General features: G+C 37.8%; 1 protein-coding gene across 2 annotated transcripts in view; it reads right to left on the bottom strand.

Moving 5' to 3' along the window:
- Nucleotides 1-21,823, bottom strand: part of ANO4 (anoctamin 4) — a 313,523-nt gene extending 291,700 nt beyond the window's left edge. The window contains exon 1 of one of the 2 annotated variants that reach the window (XM_031940726.1): nucleotides 20,660-21,823. The gene's annotated coding sequence lies outside the window, so the exon portion shown is untranslated. The remainder of the gene's footprint in view (nucleotides 1-20,659) is intronic. The other variant, XM_031940727.1, reaches the window with a different exon arrangement.
- Between the last annotated feature and the right edge of the window lie 522 nt (nucleotides 21,824-22,345).

Raw genomic sequence — 22,345 nt, forward strand, 5'->3', positions numbered from 1 at the left:
AATAAGGCCAAAGGGGAAACTAACTGGGCACTTATTTTCATTTTTCTACTTCCAAGAAAACTGCCACTTCAAGGAAATATCTACTGCATCATATTTTTCAGAGTTTTTAAAACTGTTGCTGCAGTACTGGTGGATTGGGCTTAAAAGATATGTAAATATTCTCTGCAGGTTTTAGTACAAGTGACCATGTGGATGACATAGAGGCTGCTTCCAGGTGGTGATGAAAAGCCTTTTAATTGGATTCTGAGACATAAGAACTGTTGATTAAAGGGGTAAGATACAAAACTGAATGAGCATAAATAAAGAGTGACATACCCATTTATTGCTCTCTCTTTGATGAGGCAGGAATACTTAGAGCTAATTCAGGAATCAGGTGGGAGAAAAACAGCATTCTTGACTCCTGCCTGGCCATGACATCTATGAATCCATGGTCACCTCCACTTTTAAATGTTAATTCTTTCCCAAATATTCTCAGACACAAATATCTAAGAAACTGGTGAGTTCAGAAGATCCAGATGTCCCGTCACAGCTCCCATTGGTGGATGGACATGAGTGGCACCCAAAGCAGGGGTCACCAGGAGAAGAGTAGTCAATAGACAGCTACAGAAAGAGCCAGTAAAGAATTGCAGTGTGTTTAATGATTGTGATCCTTCCTGAAAGAGAGAAGTCATTGGCTATAGACTAGAGAAAAACACCTATTCCAGGAGCCCAGCAGAGACCTACCTGAGGGGTACCTCCATGGGACTCTACAAGAGACAAAAGGGTTTCAAGGGCCAGTAGAAGACAACCCTTTGCTATGTGTGTTCTCTATATATGTGCTTCACTACCAATATATTTTAAATTAGTTCTCACTTTTCCCATGAACTGTATCTGCCTTTGGGGTAGAGTTAATCCCAGATTTTACACTACTTGTCCTTGTTTTTTCTGCAAATACTTTTAAATTTAATTGAGTCTACTTGCGGATAATCAATAAGAAGTACATGAGTAGGGGCTCCTGTGGAATGATTCTAGACGTTCCAGTCCCACAGCTTTATAACTATCCCTCAGGGTAGAAGTAATCAGATACTCTCTAAGAACCCCAATCTGAGTTTGTAAGTGCCCAGTTGGAGGTGGAGTCCCAGAGAGGACATTACACCAGCTTCATTTCTAAACATACCCCTTCTCTTTATCTCCTAAAGGGAAACAAAATAGAAACAAAAAATAATACAATAATTTTTTTAAAAGAACAATTCAAGAACACTATTTAACCGTATCAAAAAAAAGTCTGGCATTATATAGTATTCCACATCCCTATTCCCCCACCTTTGTAAAGAGAAAAAAAAGGCCTTTTCTTATATCTCTTCTTTGGGACCACAGCCACGGAAAGTTTTTGAGTAGAAGTATGTAACTAGATTTTTTTTTGCAAGTGGAAGATTTTAACTTTGTAGTTCTCTATCACCTAGTAATGTGTTCTACACAGAAAAGAGCACTGATAAATGTTTATTGAAAAAAGGTTCAACTGAAATGGGTAAGTCAATCAACAAACATTTAATAAATGCCCTCCTCAGAGAAGGTGCTGTGCTGTATGAGCAAAACAGAATTGAATTAACCCAAAAGAAATGTGAGATGTACAAAGTCAGAGAAGCCACTCCAAATGCTCATATGAATTTATGTGTGACCTGTGGCAGAGCACTCCAAGCTTGTTTTGGTCCGATCAACCATAGCTGGACATGCTATAATACTTGACTCTAACACAGTAATGTCATTTTGGTCCTTTTCAAGAACAAAGGACACCAACCAACCAATCAACCAACCAACTAATCAACTATATACCAGCTAGGTGACTTAGTGAACAGAATACTAGGCCTGGAAAGAGTCAGGAAGACTTGAGTTCAAATCCAGTCTCTGACCCTGGGTATGTCAGTTAACCCTTTTTGCCTCAGTTTCCTCATCTGTAAAACAAGCTGGAAAAGAAAATGACAAACCATTCCAGCATATTTACCAAGAAAAACCCAAATAGGGTCATGAAGAGTCAGATATGATTCAAACGATTTAACAAAAACATCAACAACAAATGAACTGGACCCTCTACTGAGTGCTAGGATGATAAGTGGTCTTGTAAATACCAAAAGCAGGATTTGAAGTTTTGTCCTCGCACACCAGAGCAGCACTCTTTCCACTATACCCCAATGCTACTCATGTCTTTTTTTTTTTTGATGAAGGTTAAACAGTCCTTGTCTTCATAAAGTTTAGAAACTGATAAAATTCAAAGAAGAGACAGATCTAGTTAGAAATACAATGAGCTTAGTGTTAAACTGTATTGAGTTTAAGGAGCCAGGGATACATTTATAGAGCTATGTTCTACAGATAATTGAAAATTAGCTCTGGAGCTGAGAAGAACATTCAGGATTATAAATAAAGATATGTAAGTCATCTAGACAGAGGCAGTTGATAGAACCACAGGGAAGAATGAATCGACTAAAGGAGAAAAGGAGAGAGAAGAAAGCAAGACAATTCCTCATTTTCCTTTAGTAGATCATCACTGATCTCAGGCCCTGAGTGTGGGTTCTGTCCTGAAGACTCTTTCCTTCTTTCTCTGTTCTCTCCCCCGGTAATTCTGTCTACTCTAATGGGCTCAATTTTCAGTTCCATGCATATTATTTCCAGATCTTCATGTCCAGCCTTAATTTCTCTCTTTAATTCTAGGCCTGTATCATCAACCACTTGGTAAATATTCCATCTGAATGTGCCATCAACAGTTCAACTTATGGAAGCCTAATCTCCCTCCTATCTTTCAGAGCGTATATAATTCTGTCTCTGGTGAGAGCACCATGATTTATCTAGTTACCTAGCTTTTTATCTTAAATTCACTTCTGACTGCTCTATTTACCTTACTATAGGAACTATATAGTTAGTTATATAGTTCTATATAAAAAGAAACACACACACACACACACACACACACACACACACACACACACACATATATCGTTCTATAGTTAGAATGGACCTCAGGGATCAACAGTCCAAGCCTCTCATTTTACAGATAAGGAAGTTGACAAACTCACGGACATTAAATGGTCTTTTAAGTATCAAAGACAGGATTTTAATCCTTGTCCTCAGACTCCAGAGCAGCACTTTTTCCACTATACACCAATGCCATTCATGTCTTTAATAAATCCATTATTAAATATGTCAGAATCCATGAGCAAATGGCTTGGTCCATATGTAAAATGAGAAATGGAAAGTGCCTAACAGCAAAGAAACTTTTATGTTAGGCCTTAAACAAAGTAAAATTGAAAAGTCATTCTTAGTGAGTTAAAAGCCACTTAAATTCATTTAAAAATCTTGCAAGTTGAAGATGAGGAAAAAGATAATGAAATTACATTGAGTTTTGAAATTTGAGAAGATCACTGTTTACTCATTCTTTTTTTTTTTTTAGCTCAATTAAGTAGGGTAGTGTGTGGGCTTTTTGTTTTGTTTTGTTTTGAAGTTCCCTTACATTTTAAGCTGTGAATTAAGCTTTTCTCTGTGCTTGCCTCAGTCCCATCTGCTGATCTGCAAAAGATAGAGGTCTGCATTTGGGTCATAACAACCCCTAAAAATCATTAATTTTTCAAAAGACATTAACTTATTACTTCTTATTACAATGGCCAACATTATACTTTGGTCATGGCTTCATTCTGTGAGGCATTCAATTCAATACTCAAAGAATATCTCTGTCTACTAGTAGATAAAATTATTTGCCTTTTACACACTGTATAATTCAGAACAGGGGCTCTATTGTACCAACAATGCAATCAGAAATGTCATCATAACTTTAAACCTATCAAGCAGGGATGTAGTTGTTTTCTCAAAATAACTTCTTAAAAGCTTAACAACTATTTCAGCAAATAATTTCTGAGTAACAAGAAGCTGTTGCTTCTGAAAATCTGCAATGATTTTATGTCCAATGAAACAAAGAAAACAAATATTGTGAGAACTGGGAGAACCAAAATATGTGATCCCTGAGTGTGTTCCTCATGTGATTAGGCATGGTTGCTATTAAACTAGGGATCCTTTATTGAATACCGGGTGTTTGATGAGTTCTGACTCCAATTGGCCAACTGTAAGGAGTCTGGCTTGGAAAACTAGAATATTGCTGAGAATTGCATAGCTAATAGGGTAGGTGGGAAACAAGAAAGAGAAGACTCAGGAGGGACACAAATGGTGTTTTTAACTATCTGAGGGGCTGCCATGCAAAAGAGGGACTGAGTTCTCCTATTTGGTCCCACAGGCCATATGCAGGAACAGGAGATGGAAGCTATAAAGAGGTCTGATGATGATAGGAAAATCTTCCTAACAATGAAAGCTGTGCCAGTGTGGGGAGAAGATTAAGAGAAGAGGCAGATTTTTCCTCCTTGTAAGTCTTCAGTTCAAAAAGCAGATAAGCTTTTTTTGAATATGCTACAATGGGGATTTGGGATAAGGGTGGCAGAGAATAAGTTAGATAGTTCCTAAAGATCTCTCCAGTTCTAGAATTATATGAATCCATGACACTAAATGAGGAGAAGTGGAGAAGCACAAAAAGTTGGCATGAAAAACAATATGGTATAGAAAAAATAATAACCAGAAGCCTGAATAACTAACCGAGTTTGGGTCCTGGATCTATAATTTACTAGTTACATGAAAGATATTTTGAAGAATACAAATACGGGTGTCAGGGAATATAATTGAAAGGTTGGTTGAGTCTTGTAAGTGAAAGGTAATGAGATCATCAAGATGGTGGTCATAGTGAGCAGGAGACAGATGTGAGAGAGTATTGTGGAGGACTTTGCAACTGATTTGGGATAGAGAATAAACAGAGACATTCTACTGTTATAAATCTAATGACTGGCAGGTGGGAAAGGAACTGAATTCGAGGCATTGGGAGAAAAAGGAGTTTGGGACAAAAAAAAAGATTCCCTACATATCTCATGGCATTGTTGTGAAAAGAAAAATGAATCATGTATATAGAAAACACTCAGGGAAAAATGATGCAATTAAAAACAAATGGAAGGCATTATTAAAGAGGCATTCAGTGGGGAGGATTTTAGGACAAGGATAAATATTTCTGCCTTGCTCTGTTGGGTGTCAGCTAGCACTGAAATATAGGGATGGAAATGCCTTACAGGCAAAGATATGTAACTGGACCCAGAAAAAGGGATTGGGCATGGAAAAAGATTTAAATAAGCATATTATTTCACAGTGAATTAAAGTGGGGCAATGGAAAACATAGCGAACAGAAAAAACTGATTCATTGGTATTCTGAAGTACAATTTCGAACAACAGTGCAGAGCAGTGGACCTTTGGTAAATCACAGCAATAGGCAGATGATCTTAGTTGGTGACAATCAGGAAGGGGGCGACCCTTTCTGACAGATATCTGTAAGCAGATTTTGAATTTAAGAGGCCATGGTTGTTGAAAACAAAGACTGAAATACTGATACCAATAAAAGGACAAAACATGAGGTGGGGAAGAAGGGAAATGAGAATAGGTGGTGGAGAGAGAGAATGAAAGGAACTGTTGGCTATATCCTAAGTTACACTCACAAATAATTGACAGTCAGGACATTTTTACCTCCACATTTAAAGGATAAGAGAATGTAAATGGCCTAGGAAAACTTAGAAGGAATAACCTCCTGAGGAAGTAAATGTGAAAAGAAAAGAAGAGGAAGAGCGAGGCTAAAAAAGGATTCTTCCAAGAATCATTGTATCATGGAAATAAATTAGGAAGGAAAAGAAAGACCATTAAAAGTAATACAGAAAAAAATACCAACAACAAACTAGCATTGAACTATTCGATGAATTTATCTACCCATCAAAATTATGAGGACTGCAGTAGAGAAATTACTGTCCTTGGTACTGCAGGATATACAACAGTGAATGCTATGGCCACTGCTTTCAAGAGATAGTTTAGAGGAGTTAAGACACACACAAATGGCAGTAGTAAAAAAATCAAAGGGGTACATTCCTGTTGGCTATTATTTTCAATAAACATTCATATAAATATCATTTGCTTCCCTCGGACCTATTTTTTGAGCAGTCACCTTCCTTAGTCCTACTTCCATGTCTTTGTTTAAATCATTTCCTATGCCTGGCATGATTTTTCCACTAATCTATACCTGTTCAAATCCCAAGATTGGGTTCAGAATTATAATCCTTATTGATTTCATAAAAGCAGAAAGTGATCTTTCCTTCCTTGAGCCTTGTATAAATTTTGAAACTTCTGTCACAACTACAAATTTGTCTTGCAACTATTTGTCATCAAATATTTCTTATCCCTCATCTCTCACATTTGATCACCTACCAAGTTTTCATGAGCACAATTCTCCAGTTTCTTAATCAATGAGTTTTTAATATTTTAATTGTTATTGTTAAGTTCATCCTCAGTCTAAATATGAAGAAAAATTTAGTTTTTCCTTAAAGAAATGAACTGTTATTAGGCTCATTAATTCAGTCATTTTCATTGAATCATAGAATTTCATAGAATCACCAAATATGAGATTAATAATAAAATTAAATTAAATTAAAATTAAAAGTAGTAATAAAAAATAATAAAACTTGCCCAGTACCCCCATTTACAGATGACTAAATGGAGGTACTGAGTGCTAGAATAACTCATCCAAAATCATAGAGGCTGTAAGTCAAAGAGTTAGGATCTGAATCTAGATTTTTTTTTACTCCAAATACATAATTTCCCCCCGACTACAACTAACAGTTATGTGCAGAAATGGTGGCAGTAGCATCCAAAAGAAACGACTCAAAAGCTTTCAAAAATAAATCAATAATCAGCAAATATTTACTGGTCATCTATTTTATATAAGCTGCTATGAGAGGTGCTGTGTAGGACACTTTCCTCAGTGAAGTTGCAATCTAGTTGGTGAAATAGCATAAATTTATAAATATTACATAACAAAAAATTGTACTAATCTTACTTTTTTGGCTTATACCTCATGCCTGATATACAACTCTTATCCCTAGTCCAGCACAACTCTTGAAACATACCTTTCTATTGAAAATCCTCCTTTCAAGATCTACCCCCTTTATAGAAATTTTCCTCATTCTACCCTTTGGAACTTGGAAAAGCAAATAAATGAATGAATAACTAATACAGACAAAACTCTTCTCCCTTGCATTGCTTACAATTTAGTAGGATAAGAAATGGCTATTTTCTTTGCTCTCTCATAACATTTTGTCAAATTTCTCTCAGGTATTTAAGTTCTTCTTTGCATGGTTATAACTGGTGTCCAACTTTTATCCCTAATTAAACTATAAGCTCTTTGATGGCGAGCACTATGTATTATTCACCTTTATATGCACCTGTACATAGCAGAGTACTTTTTGCTCAAAAGTTGGCTAATAAATTATGATCTGAATTGATGAAACCAATGGTTCCTAACCAGAGCTTCAGAAAGCCTAAGATTTTTTTTTACAAGAAGTCATTAAATATATAAGTCCATAAGTAGTCAAGCATACCTTCTAAAAAGTAGAAAAAATCAAATTATTATTTTCCTTTTGAAAGTAATTTTATGTGTACATATATGCTGTTGTGATTGATAAATCAGAAATTCATTGAAAAGAATTCATGAATTCATAAAAACTTTTGAAGAATCAATGGATATAAATAGCAGAACTCTTGTCATATGAAGCAGCATGGTGGATTAAAAAGCCTGGTAGACTTTAAAAGACTTGGATTCAAATATCTACTGATTCAATTTGATGGTAAACAAACCTGAAGATAACTATAGCTTAACCCTTAAATGCTCCTTGCTTAAGGCCTTTTATCCCTCTTATAACCTGAGCTATTTTTCTTCCTGAATTCATTCAATCAACAAGCATTTACTAAACCAATGAATTCTAACCAAAGTATCTCACATTCTATTACAAGGAAACATCCTGCCACATGTAAATAAATATAAAATATAAGTACAAGGTAATTTGGTTGGGGTAGAATTAAAGGATAAGAGAATGTAAATGGCCTAGGAAAACTTAGAAGGAATAACCTGCAGTTTTTTTCTCTCTCTTCTGATACTAATTCTCATTGTAGGTCATTTCCTCTTTCTGGATTTGAGTTCTCTCATTATAAAATGAAGGGTATGGACAAATGGTTGCTAAGAACTCTTCACAGATCAAAAACTCTCTAACTTTATAATTTAGTTGGGACACAGCAATATGACTTAAGATATATATATATATTTTTTTTACAAACAACCAGAAAAATGGTTTCATGTCCCTCAGGCATGTTTTTGTTTGTTTATATTTTTACTCTCAACCTTTTCATGTTCAGGAATTTTTAAAAAGTGGATAGTAGGTCATACAGAAGTGTATGAATGGGGTTCATTATGGCTTCATGGAATTAATTTTCTGAACAATTCTCTCTTTTACATAAAATTAATTTATTTATATCCCAGAAATTTATAAAATAATTGGATTTCTACTAAATGTCTTGAGGTTAATTGCCAAAGAAGGATAAATATGAGCTACTTATTAGCATAACCCCCTAAAGGCCTTTGAGGGAAGGATAATAGATCTGAAATTAAGAGGGACCTTAGTGGCCATCTAGTCTAATCCCCTCATTTCACTGATGGGAGAACTGAAGTGACCTGCATTAGCTGACCTCATAAAGAGTAAAAGGGAGAAATGAGACTCTGAGCCTCTTCTTTGACTCCAAAGCCAGTGTGCTCTTCCCATCATGCTTATAGTCCAAGCTCACCAATGGGAATTTTGGTGATCTCTCCTTTTCGGACTAGTCTAATTTAGGCGCTTCTGGAATTTATTTCTATAAAGTTTCTCAGTTTTTGAAGAGTAAAGCATACTCTGGAAAGGTATTTCATCTGCACCTTGCATTCAGGCTAAGTTAACAAGAACAGAGGGATAATGAACTCACACACTTGAGCTTCCCAAGTCTACTACAAGTTCATGTTGTAGGGGTCTTAGCAAAAATACAAAGTTTAGGTAAGACAGTACAGGGTGTACTGTACTTATAAAGTATATAGTCTAATTTGATTAGAAGTGATGATTTCCTGTTACCACTTCTCATGATACTTTGCAGCTCTCCTACATTCCATTCTCAATTAAAGTTGTATGTATACAACTTCTTTCTCCCCTACTACACAAGCTTTCAACTCCAATTAGCTCCTTTGGGAAGCTCTCCTGGATCCTCCAATTTGGAAAGATCTTCCCTTCTTTCAACTCTTTAGAGGCAGCATGATGTAGCAGATACAATATTTAATCTGCAATCCTGAAAAGATAGGTGTAATATCCACCTAATACTTAGAGCTATATGACCCTGGATAAGTCACCTAACCTCTCTGAGCCTCAGTTTTCTTACTAAAAACTAGTACACCTAGTTTTTACACACCTTAAGAATAACAAATGGTGAATGAGTTTACATTTCAATCAATAAATGTTTACATTATTCTTATTATTAGTGATAAGAATTATCCAAAGGGGCCTCCCAAATTAATTTTCATTTTTCAAAATACAATACTTACCATCCAATTTCCAGAAATAACAAACAGCCTTCTGTATATGGCATGGCACCCTCTAATAATTTCATTTTTGCCTCAACTCTCTAGATGCCCCAGAAGTCTCAAAGCTCAGTGCAAAGACCTACTGCTGGGTTCCATCTTGGTTGTGCCTGGTCCCTTCAGTCATATACATGTCATTCCTGGAGTCATACTGCTTTGAATAATTAGGTTCTCTGAACTAAGGAGGAGCTGCTAATGTGTTCACAGTCATTTTTTTTTTTAGAAAGACCATCTGCTCAGCAGGCACTGTTCTAGTCAAAAATTAATTTAAGGTCCCAGGTAGAAATGACTCTCCCCCCTTCCCCAATCTACACCCTCTAGTGTGGCAGCACCATTTCCGAAGCACTGTCCTGACCTGCAAGGAAGGAAGAGTGGAGGAAGCAGGCTTTGCCTCACTGATGGTCTCAAATGAAGTCAATGGCTTAAAATAAGAATGGCTGGGGGGGGGGAGAGGGACAGAGTTACCACCTCTGTACAAAACTATAAGATTTTAAAAATAAATGCTTAAAAGATCTGAGTTCTAATCCAGGCTTTTCTACTGACTAGTTATGGAACTCTCAACTGTCACCATGCTTCCATTTACCAAGGTTCTTAACCTTGGAATCATCCATTATTATTTACTCTCTTCTACCATCTCCCAAATAGAATCAGTTACCCAAACTTTCTACATCTACATCTTTCATCTTTTTCTTTAGTCACACAACTATCCTAGCTCATATGTCCTCGTTATCACTCACTTGGACAAGTGAAAGATTGTCCAGTGGTATATTCCTTGGCCAACTTTTAGTCTCTCCTTTCTCCAATTCATTATCAGCATTCTGGCTTTGAAAACCTTTCTCACCTGGACCTGTGAATTCACTGACACAGTAGGTTTCCAGTGTGGAAACCTTCTCCATCAATGCAGATAGAAGCATTTACCTGTCCTGTGGCCTAAAGTTATTTGGGGGCCCTGGGAGGCTGTTTTCCCAGGGTTACATAGCCAGTGTGGATGTATTAAATGCCAAATAGTGTATCAAAGTGCCAAACATTGGTGATATAAAGACAAAAGACTCTGCCCTCAAGAAGACTTTGTGGAGGGACTTATAACATGCAAACATGTAAATGAGTATAAAATGCTCTGAGGAAGGTGAGAATATTGAAAATTAGGAGATCAGACAAGGTCCCAGGAGGTCTAATCTCAATAGATACTTGTATTTATCCAAAAGTATTGACTTCAATTTGATGTCCCTCAGATTTCTTTCATTTTCTAGAATGGCAATATGGGTAAGAGGGAAGTAAGAAGGGAAAAGAGATGTCAGAACAGATGATCTCTAATGGTCACAGAATCTGAAATTCTGTTGGCCCTAGAAATTTCTCAAAGGACCAAACTGTTTACCCAGTTCTTAAAATAGTCTCTTGTTAAGCAATGGGACTCATTTATTCCCCTTCTACTTACTGGGATTCTAGAAGCCTAGACTCAAACAACATTTATCCCACTGACTTCTGGGTGACTTTGCTATGTGATATTATATTTATATAAAATAAAGAAAATTAGTGATTTTAAAAAAAGAAATTGCTTTGTATTTAATTCATCATTTTCTATTTTATATGTGTGTTGGAGGCAAGCCAAGATGGTGGAATAAAGGCAGGAACTCATTCAACCTCTCCCCCAAATCACTCCAAATTCCCTCAAATGATGAATCTAAACAAATTTTAGAGCCTCAGAACACCCCAAAAGACATAGTAGAACATTTTCCAGATGAAGACGACTTAGAAGGTCAGCAGAAAAGATATGTGATTTCAGGGTAGAAGTCCAGCATATAATCCTTTGCAGGCCACCACCAGTGCAGCTCCAGCCCTAGCCCCTAGCCCATGAGTTTAGGGACCTCTAAATCACTATCAGTACTGGTGATTTCTAGAGCAGACAACAGAAAAAGTGTCTGGCCATAGAAAGTTACTCTGATGACAAGGAAGATCAAAAACACACTCAGAAGAAGATAAAATCAAAGCTCCTACATCCAAAGCCTCCAAGAAAAATATTTATATATGTGTCATTTTCTCCAATAGTATTTCCTTGAAGGGATCGTTTTCTTTTTGTCTTTATATCAACAGTGTCTAACATAGTATCAGGCACTTTGGAGGGAGAGACTGGGAGAATGGAAGATGCTATCTGTGATTTCATTCATGTAAGAAGATCCTGGTGAGGAAATTCACTTTGTTATTGCAGACTGACATCTGCTTTGAAAAAGTTGCTGTGAGTCACTGAAAAAGCTAATTCATTGTCAAGTTTATCCAGTCATTAAGTGCTGGCATCAGAATTTGACTCCAGTTTTTGGCTTTCCACTAGATCAGACTCGAAAATATCACATCAATCAACAGAAAGGAGTACTCAACTTGAAATCATGAACTTGAGTTCACATCCCAACTCTGCCATCTTCTTTTTTTAAGACGTCAGGTAAATTCCTTAATTTGTCAGGGCCTTAGTTTTTTCATATATAAAGGGCAGTTAGACTATATGATCAATCTATGATGCTGGACTTTCTTCTCTTCTTTCTCTCTACTGTCTTATTTGGTTATTTCAGGAGATCCCATGAGATTCATTATCTTCTCCCTATGGTGATGTCCAGTTCTATAAACCCAACCCTAACCTCTCTCCTGAGCTCTGATATCACCAACTCCTCTTTGACATCTCAGATCAGATGTCTTATACAATACAAATTCAGTGTGCCCCAAACAACTCTATTATCTTTCTCCTTCAAACCCCCAACTTCTCTGTTACTGTCAGGGACCCCAACATTTTCAGTCACCTATGCTTATGACTTCGGTGTTATCCTGGACTCCTCTTTCATATCTATCCTACTTATGCAATCTATTACCAACCCTTGTCATTTCAACCATCACAACATTTCTCATATAGGCTCTCCCTCTCTTTACTCACAAAATTACCACCTTGATACAGAGTCCTTCATTACTTTGCATCTTAACTAGTGCAACAGGCTTTTAGCTGCTCTGCTTGCCTCAAAACTCTCTCCACATTGATCCCTTCTTCCCTCCTCTTCCTCTCCTTCCCTTTCTTTTTCTCTCTCTCCATTTCCTTTTCTCCCTTCTCCCTCTCCTTCTCCCTTTCCTTTTCTCCTTCTCTCTTTCTCGATTTCTGTGATTCTCTCTCACTCTCTCTCTCTCAACCATGTCATTTGACAGATAAGGAAATTAATGCATGATTAATTAGAAATTATTTGAATGAAGCACTGCTGTCTATGCTAGTCTCTAGAAGTTCAGTCTTTTTTTCAGATATTCACTGGGGGCACCCACCAGGAGATCATCAAGAAATATTTAAATAAGTAGTTTCCATTTGTTTCACAATCTGTCTACATTATCTGAAGATGATGGGGTCAAAGTAAGAAACCTAATTAAAGGTTCCAAAATACCTACAAAATTTATTATTAAGATGTTGTTAGACTTTCTTAGCAATAAGTGACCCTCAAAACACCATGCTGATTCTAGAATGCAAATATTGCCTCTGAAGATACATTTTTCTCTTCTCTGCTCCATCACTATAGGGCTGTGGCTTGGTTCCCTTCCAATATTCTGTCAGCTCTCCCTGTTGCCCCCAGGAGGCAAACCTTGCAATATATGCTTTAATGACAGTCTGAGTAGGAGATCGGGCTACTGAGTGTGTGTGGGTTTACCTGAGAATATGTTCCTGTGGATGCCATTCTAACATAAACCAGGAGAGAGGATCAGTGAAGAAATTCAGTCTTGTGCACCACCTGTGTGGCAGCCTGCCCAGTTTACAAGCTCCCATCCTATGGGCAAAACTATATGTAAAATTCTTTTCAAAACAGTCCCACGGCTGGGGCCATAAGTGGTTTTCAAAACCTCCTAAAGGCATACTATTCCATAAGGCTTGTGTGGGAAGCTGACATTACCCTGTTTACTATGGGAAAAGTTGCGCAAAAAACCTTCACAAGAGTACAGTACCATGGTTGAAACAAAGACTAGTTAAAAAGAATATTGGAGAAAAATAACAGCCTGAATGAAACAAATGAGGAAAAATCAGTTCTGCTAGGTTAATTAAGGAGAATTTTTTTTATCCCACAGAAGCATAGATTTAGAATCCAAGAAACTCCATCTAATCTACTCTAACAGTAGGATTTACAGAGAAGGGGTAAAAAGTAACTTGCCAAGTAGTAATTAGCAGAGGCAAGATTGAACCCAGGCTCTTAGAAATCAAATCCAATAAATAGCCTTTACATTGCATCCTGTTCCAATCAAACCTTATGTTATGTCATTATCTTGTCTTTATCTCCTTTTTCTGTCCTATTCTTCTAGGTCTTCTCCTTACAAGATATGCCCATTCTCATCAATGTACTTTTTGTACAGATACTTTTCCATGACTGGAATGCATTCCCTGCCCACTTCTATGTCTTGGAGGCCCTAAATTGCCTTCAAAGTTCAAGTTAATCATCACCTTCTATACAATGTCTCTCCTGATCTCTCCCAGTCACAACTACACTCCTCTTAATGATATATATTCTGATGGTGTGGGCATATCGTCTCTCCTGAGAGAATATAAATTCCTTAAGGACTGAGACTGATTTGTTTTTGTTCTTACATCCTTAGGGTCTAGAGTAAATGATTGTTCTCTTCCTCTCTTTCCCCCTTCCCTTTTTTTCCCCTCTCTCCATCTCCCTCTTACTTTGTAACATGGTGCATATAATTTTTAGGTACTTATAGAGCCATGGGCTTGGAATCAGGAAGATTCATCTTCTGAAGTTAAAATTCATTCTCAAACACTTACTAGCTATGAGCTAGCCACTTAGCCCTGTTTACCTGGATCTCGAGAAGGAAATGGAGCACTACTTCAGTTTCTTTGCCAAGAAAACCCCAAAATAAAGGTTGGGTGTGACTGAAAAACTACTTAACTACCACAATATTTTGTAAATATTCTGTATTTCCCCAAAGTAGAATATAATCACTCGATTTGAGGGCAAACACTATTTCATTTTGGTCTCTGTATCCCCAGCATGTCATTCAGGGCTTTGCATACGCAGAAGGTGCTTAATAAATGCTAAATTTCATCAACTTCAGATGGAATCTCCAGATTTCAAAGATCCTTTTAGCCTTCAAATTGGCTAGGTGTATTTGGATAGTCCAGTATAATCTCCTACTGGATGTCACTGATTAGAATGCAGAACTGTCACCCTATTTCTGGTGCTGATAATCAAGTATGGAAAAGAGTTTGGGTGACAAGAAAGCCTGCAGGAGGACAGGATGATGTTTCTATTCGTGGAGGGCAATTTCTTCTGCTTTTGACATGATTAAAGCTTCAGCATTTGAAGTTTGTGCAGCTAGGAGAGAAATGTTGTGGTGAATTTCCACAAAAGCTCCTATGTCCTTTTTGTACATCTTTAAATTTAAAGCTTAAAACCACACTAAGACTTTTGGACACTTGAGTATAGATATGTGTGTTGGGGTGTATCTGTACATGAAATGTTTATGAGGAATAGAAAAGAAAGCAGAGAGAGAAAGGGAAAGAGACATTTATTATGCCTCTACTATTTGCCAGGCATTGTGCCAAGCATTTAATCCTTCCAAGGGCTTACTAAGTGCTAGTCACTATAGACATTAACTCAAAAACCAAGAAAGATACAGAGAGACACAAACAGAAAAGAGATAAGAGACAGACAGAAACAAAGTCACAACAAGAGAAAAATATGTAAAATACCTGTATTTTGTAAAATATCTGTAAAATAATTTATCTTTCTGTTTATTTGAGAGGAATTTTAATTTGCCAGCAATTTTTATTTCTATGTATTTTTCTTAACTATTTTTCCTGAAAGTCTTAAGAATGACTAGTTTCTTTTTTGCTTGTTTATTTTTTGTTTTCTTTTTTTTATTAAAGCTTTCTATTTTCAAAACATGTGCATAGATAATTTTAAACATTCACTCTTGCAAAACCTTGTGTTCCAAAATTTTCCCTCCACTCCCTCTTCTTCCCTCCACTTCAAACAATCAATATATGTTAAACATTTGCAATTCTTCTACATATATTTATACAATTATTATGTTGCACAAGAAAAATCATATGAAAAAGGGAAAAATGAGAAAGAAAACAAAAAGCAAGCAAAAACCACAAAAAAGAAAAAATACTATGTTATGATCCACACTCGTCCCCATAGTCCTTTATCTGGGTGCAGATAGCTCTCTTCATCACAAGACCATTGGAAATGGCCTAAATTACCTCGCAGGAGAAAAGAGTCACAGAAGGACTAGTTTCTAACCAATAACTCTTAAGTACTAAGGTATTTAATGTCATTTACATATTAAAATGTATATTTCTACTGGTGACTAGATTGATTCCCCAGAAAAGAATTTGTAATTTCATCAACATTATTTTCATTGACAGCATTTTGTAAAAATAATAACAATCTGGATTAATCAGATGAAACTAAACTATACTGGCTGTTTTTAGCCAAAGTTTCTAACTTTTTATTTTTAATACAAACACAATTTTAGTGTAGCAAGTCAATGTTTATGACAGTCTATTTATGGATGTGGAGGCCTACATGTTTCTCTCAGTGAATGGCTGAATTAATTTTTCAAAAATATCAATTGCTAGGAAAATGGAAGAATTAGGGTTTAGTTTTGTTTTTACAAAACAACTTAAGAGAGAGTGAGAGCAAGAGTGAGTGTGAGAGAGAAAATTAGGAGACAGACAGATTAAAACATATAGAGAAGTTTTTAAGTTTAGAAGATTTCAGAGGCAATGTGCATTAGTGGATAGATTGCTGGAAATCTAGGTTCAAATATCACCTCCAGTACTTAAAAGGATAATAGTATTAGCTATCATTTATAAAGCAATTTATAAATATTATCACCTCAGATTCTCATTATCATCCCCAGGAGGTAAGTATCATTATCCTAATTTTGCAGATGAGGAAACAAGCCCAGAATACACATTTATTAAGTGTCTGAGGCTACATTTGATTTCAGGTCTCTCTGACTCCAGAGTCAGTGTTATAGCTACTCTACACCACCTAGCTACTCACATAAAAGTATTTGGATAGCACTTTAAAATTCACAAATGCTTTACAAATAATATCTTCTCCAATAACTCAGAAACTACTTCATCTCTCTAAATCTGTCATTTGTTACCAGGGAAAGAAAAAGCTTATATTTACATAGCTCACAAAAAGTTGTGAGCTTCTTTTGAGGATATAGTTGTAAAGCATTTTGGAAATTTTAAAGCATTATGTGATTATTTTTAGTATAAATGATCATAAGATGAATGAATGAATGAGTGCATGAAAAGACATTTATTATGCCTCTGCTATTTGCTAGGCATTGTGCTAAGCATTTAATCCTTCTGAGCACTTACTAAGTGCTAGTCACTATAGATATTAACTCAAAAACCAAGTTTATCTCTGCTCAAAAAGAGTTTACATTCTGATAGAGGAAGATAACATCCACAGGGTGATGGAGACCAGGAGGCCTGAATCTAAGAAGTCACAAAGACTATAAGTTTTGAGCTGTAGGGCAATTGATAGTGCTGGAGAGCAGGAACTGTGGACCTGGTTTTAGGTTAACCATGGAGAACCTCATCAAGCAGGAGGCCAGTTTCCGAGGGTAAGAACTAGAGAGATAAAGACCATGGGAAGGAGCCAAAGGATGAACTGGACCACAAAGCAGTGAGATCATTCAATAGGCTCAGTTTTTCCATCAAAAGAAGAAATTGAACAAGAGACCCTCTAGTGTCTCTTCCAATTCTAGATCCAATCCAAACTTAATCCAAACTCCTCATTTTACATATGAGGAAGAAACTTGTTCAAAGTTACGCTGGGAGTATATGAGAGGCAGCATGTGAACTCAGCTGAGCTGCCTCCTGAGTCACTGATCTTTCCCCTGTACCCTCCCATTATTATATGCTTTTGTCTCAAGTATACAATTAAGCCAAACTACAGTCCAGAAGGTATAGTTGGTTTGGAGAAAGGTCACTTCCAACAGAGATGACAAATACAAAGCTCTAAATTCCTGCCAGACAGGCTTAGTTGAGTACCATTTGAACCAAGGTAAGTTTGGAACATCATGCCCACTCAGACAGACCGACAGACAGATACACACACACACACACACACACACACACACACAGTTGCAATGACTTCATCCCACCCACAGAGCTCTGATCTCATTTTAGTGGCCACCTTTCTCTCTCCCTTTTTCACTCTCACTTTTCCTGCAGTAGTCTTCTATGCAGGCTTCAGACCCACTGCAAAAGAATTCACATGACACCATGCTGTGAAACAAGGAAATGCCGAGAACTGGGATCCAGGATCCCAATTCTGAGAAATTCCTAAAGGGGTTTTCTGGCAAGGGGATAGGAAGTAGGGGAAGCCCTGAACATGCAAAGCAGGACAGAAGTATAAGACACTAAAAATCACATCACTTCTTTTTCTGCCTCTGGAAGAAGTTGATCTTTTAAATTAACCCTGGGGTGCTAGAAGTCAGTATGCATTCATATTCTGTACCACTGTAAGAGGACTTATAAACAAACATGAAAAAGTAAAATATTATATGATCTTTAAATAGGAAAGGAGATAACCATGTACATAGATATAGAAACTACATTGAGTAGGTAACAGGATTGATGCTTCAATTCCAACAGGAAATACAGCCAAATAAAGAGAGATCTCTGGATCTATAATCCCATAATTTTATGAATTTCTCTAACAAAGTATGGCTGATCAGCTCTCCTATTTACTCCCCAACTCCAATTAATTTTTTCACGTTAAAAATGAACCTTATTCTTTATGTATCAGAAATTATCTGCAGTAAGAAATGAGGAACCCATTTTCTTGACATCCAGGCTAATGTTAATCCTTTCCTTCAGGGTTTAAATGCCTTAAAACTAGAGTTTTACAAAGAAGGATACTGAACCCTAAGGAGGATAACCAACTAATTTAAGATCACATGGTTAGTAAGAATAGGAAGTAGGATGACAACCAGGGGCCTCTAACTCTGAGTGGGTATACTCAATGTACCATACTGTTTGGTACTTCATGCCACCTTTTCAACTAGAAAAAGAAATTGAAGATATTTCACTTTACAGCATTGCAAATGGTCCTGATTATTTATATACTAAATAAACATTGGATTTCATTTCATACATGGGAAGATTTCTTTCAGTCTATATTATAGTGATTGGCCATCCAGGAGCTTCAGACAATAATTTCATAAAGACAACAACAGAAAGTGGATAGCACAATGGCTTCTCTGGTTAATGCAAACCTATTTCAACTTTATGCAACAACACTGGAAGGCAGCAATATCAGGATTCCTAATACACTCTATTGTTACCCATTTAGTAGTTATATTCTCTTATCGACTAGTCATTATCTAATTAATTCTTGATGTTTATATAAAAGTAAGCTTTCAGTCCAATGGATACAAAAGCACTCTTAGAGCTCTCTCATGTGCAAAAAAAGAAGAAATCCAAAGTAAGTCATCATAAAGTAAACAACCTCAGGTCTTCCACTGCTGTGTTAAGAGAACTGCCTAGCTAGTGAGGCATTTTTAAAGCCAAGTGGAAGGAAGAGAGAGAGAGAGCGAGAGAGAGAGAGACAGAGACAGAGACAGACAGACAGACAACACACTGTTTCAACAACTTTAGTTCACTAACCTGCCAATCAGCAGGAGGAGTAAAAGGGGTAAGGGAAAAAATCATACTGCATTCTCTAGCTTCTACATTTCTCAATAAAGCATAAGAATAACCCCCCCCCCAAATACTGGTTAAATTACTTTAAGTTTCCAATGAATGAAAAGAACAGAGACATAATCTACCCCACAAATTCAAATTAGGTAATGAGATTCCAATCCAGGCTGGAAAAAGCACCATCACAATCCAAAGTAAAGAGCTCCATCCTAGGCACACACCCCTTTTGCAGGTATTGCCGCAAGCAAACGCTCATCCTTGCATGGCATTTCCTGCAATACCTAGGCTCCCTAGGATGAAAACTCCACATTTCTTGCTCTCTGTGGGCTCCAATCAGCCTGTGATGTAGTCAGAACTAGAGTGCTATAGCATAACCCTGCAGTGAGCCTTTGGGAATGACGGAAAGTGGTACAGTATAATTCCTAGAGTAACATAATGGGGACTAGAACAGGGAGAGTGAGCAGCTAGCCCACCTGGGGCTCTCTTAATGCAGTTTATGTTTAGCCCCTTCATATATGTAGAGATAAGATAGTAATCAGAAAGGATAGCCATCTGTATTTTAAAGTGTTTACTCCCTTTAGAGATGCCAGCATCCCCTCTTTTGTTTAACCCTTCCTGGCTCAGGGTTTAGTTGAAAGGGTTGAAAGGAGAAGGTTGTTATGTGGGCTGTGTATCTTCTATAAGGAAGTCAAAATTATTTAAATAACATCACAGGGACTTAGAACAGGATGATATGAACACAAACAGGCTATTTTCCCACCCCCTGAAAACATCTCACCCTCCCCCCAAAAGGACACCCTAAGAATCAGAAGTAGAAAGTACCAATGAGGTCATATAGCAACACACACCCCCTCCAAGCCCCAGTTAAGGCAAGGCTCACTCATCTCACTACGCATTTTTACTGCCCAAATTGCAACCCTCTGAGAAACAATGTAGTCTCCTGGACACATACAGCTGGGTCCTTCATAAAGAGGCACCGACACTAGCATGAGACACACGTGTACACAAGTCCCCCATATAACGGGATGAAATAGTTTTCTATATGGCTGCACACGCAGGATGCATGGGTCCCTTGAGGTCCTTACAGGCTCCCTTAAAGCTTTAGGGGCTTAAGTTTTCCCCCTTCCCGTTTGTTTTTCGGCTCCCCCAGACAACCCCTCCACCTAGCACACTGCTGCAGTTTACAACTGTGAGCATATTTCCATGGCTCCTGTTTCAAGGACAAAGCCACAGCGCTTCTGTTCCCATCCCTGCCAAAGGACTCGAGCCAAGCAGAGAAAAGCAAAGGAAGGTCAATGGCCCCGGGTATTTTTTTTCAGAACCACGGACAGAGCTCAATTGGACACATAGGGAGAGACAGAAGGAAGGTCACTAAGCCCCTAAGCTACGCAAAGAAAGCATCCCCGCTGCAGCAGCAGACAAGCTCTACTCACACTTACCATAAAAATAGAAAGTGTCCAAGGGAATGAGACCAGGGATCCTTTCGGGAGATTTTCCACAGCGAGAAATCCACCAGGAACTCCTCCGCACAGGGCTGGCCAAGAGCAGGCAGACAGAGGGGGGGAAGCCCTGCAACCCACCCCCCCAGCACAAGCTCTCTCTCCCTCGCAGCCTTCCTTCAGCAACGCATGCAGCTGTTTGTGCTGGGAGAGCTTAAGAAGTCTCGAGCAGGACTCCTACATAGAGAGCCGGAGTTACAGCAGACTGGTGCATTTCTTCAATCACTAAGGCTGCTCAGATCTCCTCCCCCTCCCTCCGTGTACCACTGCTGGACATCCTCACCCAAATCGGGGATTTCCCTACTGGGGGGGGGAGTTGCAAGGGTCAGGTGAGGTGGGGGGATCCAGAGCGGAGGAGCAGGAGGAAAGGGGATGACAGGGAGTGCTGTGCAAGCGCAGAGGGACAGCGGGGAAACAACATCAGTATTCCAGAGGAGCCACAGCCGGCAGCCAATCGGCACACCCTGAGCTGTGTCCGTCTGACAACTGACCAAGGAACTGATAGCAGAGTTTGGTGGGAGACAGTGCATCCATCTCCTTGTTTGCAATATGCGGCCAGTCTGATCCAGCGCCCTAACCCTTCCACTTCCCCGAGAGTTGTTCATTCTGTCATTATTTTCAGAGAAACAACACCCTGCCACCACACTCTCAAACCATCTCAGGAGCAACTTTTTCACATTCCTATACAATCCCCTCAAGTAATTAAACTCCAAAAGAATCCTAAAATCTTACTGGTGGTCTGTTTTCTTGATATTCTAGCTTATTTAAGGTTCTAGACCTAGAGCTAGAAGAGTCTTTGGATGCCATCTAATTCAGCCATTTGATTTTATAGATGAATTTGAACTTGGGATTTGAACTTGGGTCCTATGAGTTCAGAGCTGGTGTATTCATTCTTCCTCATATCATTTCCCCTGGTGAGGTCAGTCAAAAACACCATTCTGATTTAAAAGGTTAACAGTTTAAACTGAGAAAATCTTATCCAAAGCCACAGAGCCTCCTAGTCTTAACTGAGCTTGTGAGTGTGTGTGTGTGTGTGCATGTGTATATGTGCTTGTAATGCAGCAGAACAAAAGTTTCAAACCTCAAAGTCTCATTTTAACCCCAGGAAGACGTGATTTTTTTTAAACCTTTTTTTTTTTGTAGGTAAAAGTGCAAAGTGGGAATCAGAAGAAAGAGTCAGCATCCCCTGCACATTTTATCCCCTCTTCCCCATATTTACAAAGTGTTTTTAATTTTAGCTCCTGCTTTTACCTCCAACTTGAATTGCATTTGAATATTTTGTTACCATTTACATTCCTCTGAAAGCTGACCTTTTCTTTTTTCTTCCCGGGGAAGGTGTAGCCAAATGCTAATGCTTTAAATGGAAGTCCAGCTTTCAGGGAAGCAGCTAACTCACCACTATAATAAGTCACAGTAGCAGACCAAAGAAATTCCCAGCATCAAAGATGATTATAATAAAATGAAAAATTAAGAGGTTTTCTTTTTTAAACTTCACTTCTTTTAGTGTGTCCCTATGCAAGACAAGTGACAAATCCCTAAAGAAGTGCCAATACAACTCTGGTTCTCATGAACTTAGTTTTCTACATCAGAAACTTTACTATCCTATGAAAAATGCTCTTCCACCTT

The sequence above is a fragment of the Sarcophilus harrisii genome, chromosome 5 (assembly GCF_902635505.1).
Source record: "Sarcophilus harrisii chromosome 5, mSarHar1.11, whole genome shotgun sequence".
NCBI lineage: Eukaryota > Metazoa > Chordata > Mammalia > Dasyuromorphia > Dasyuridae > Sarcophilus > Sarcophilus harrisii.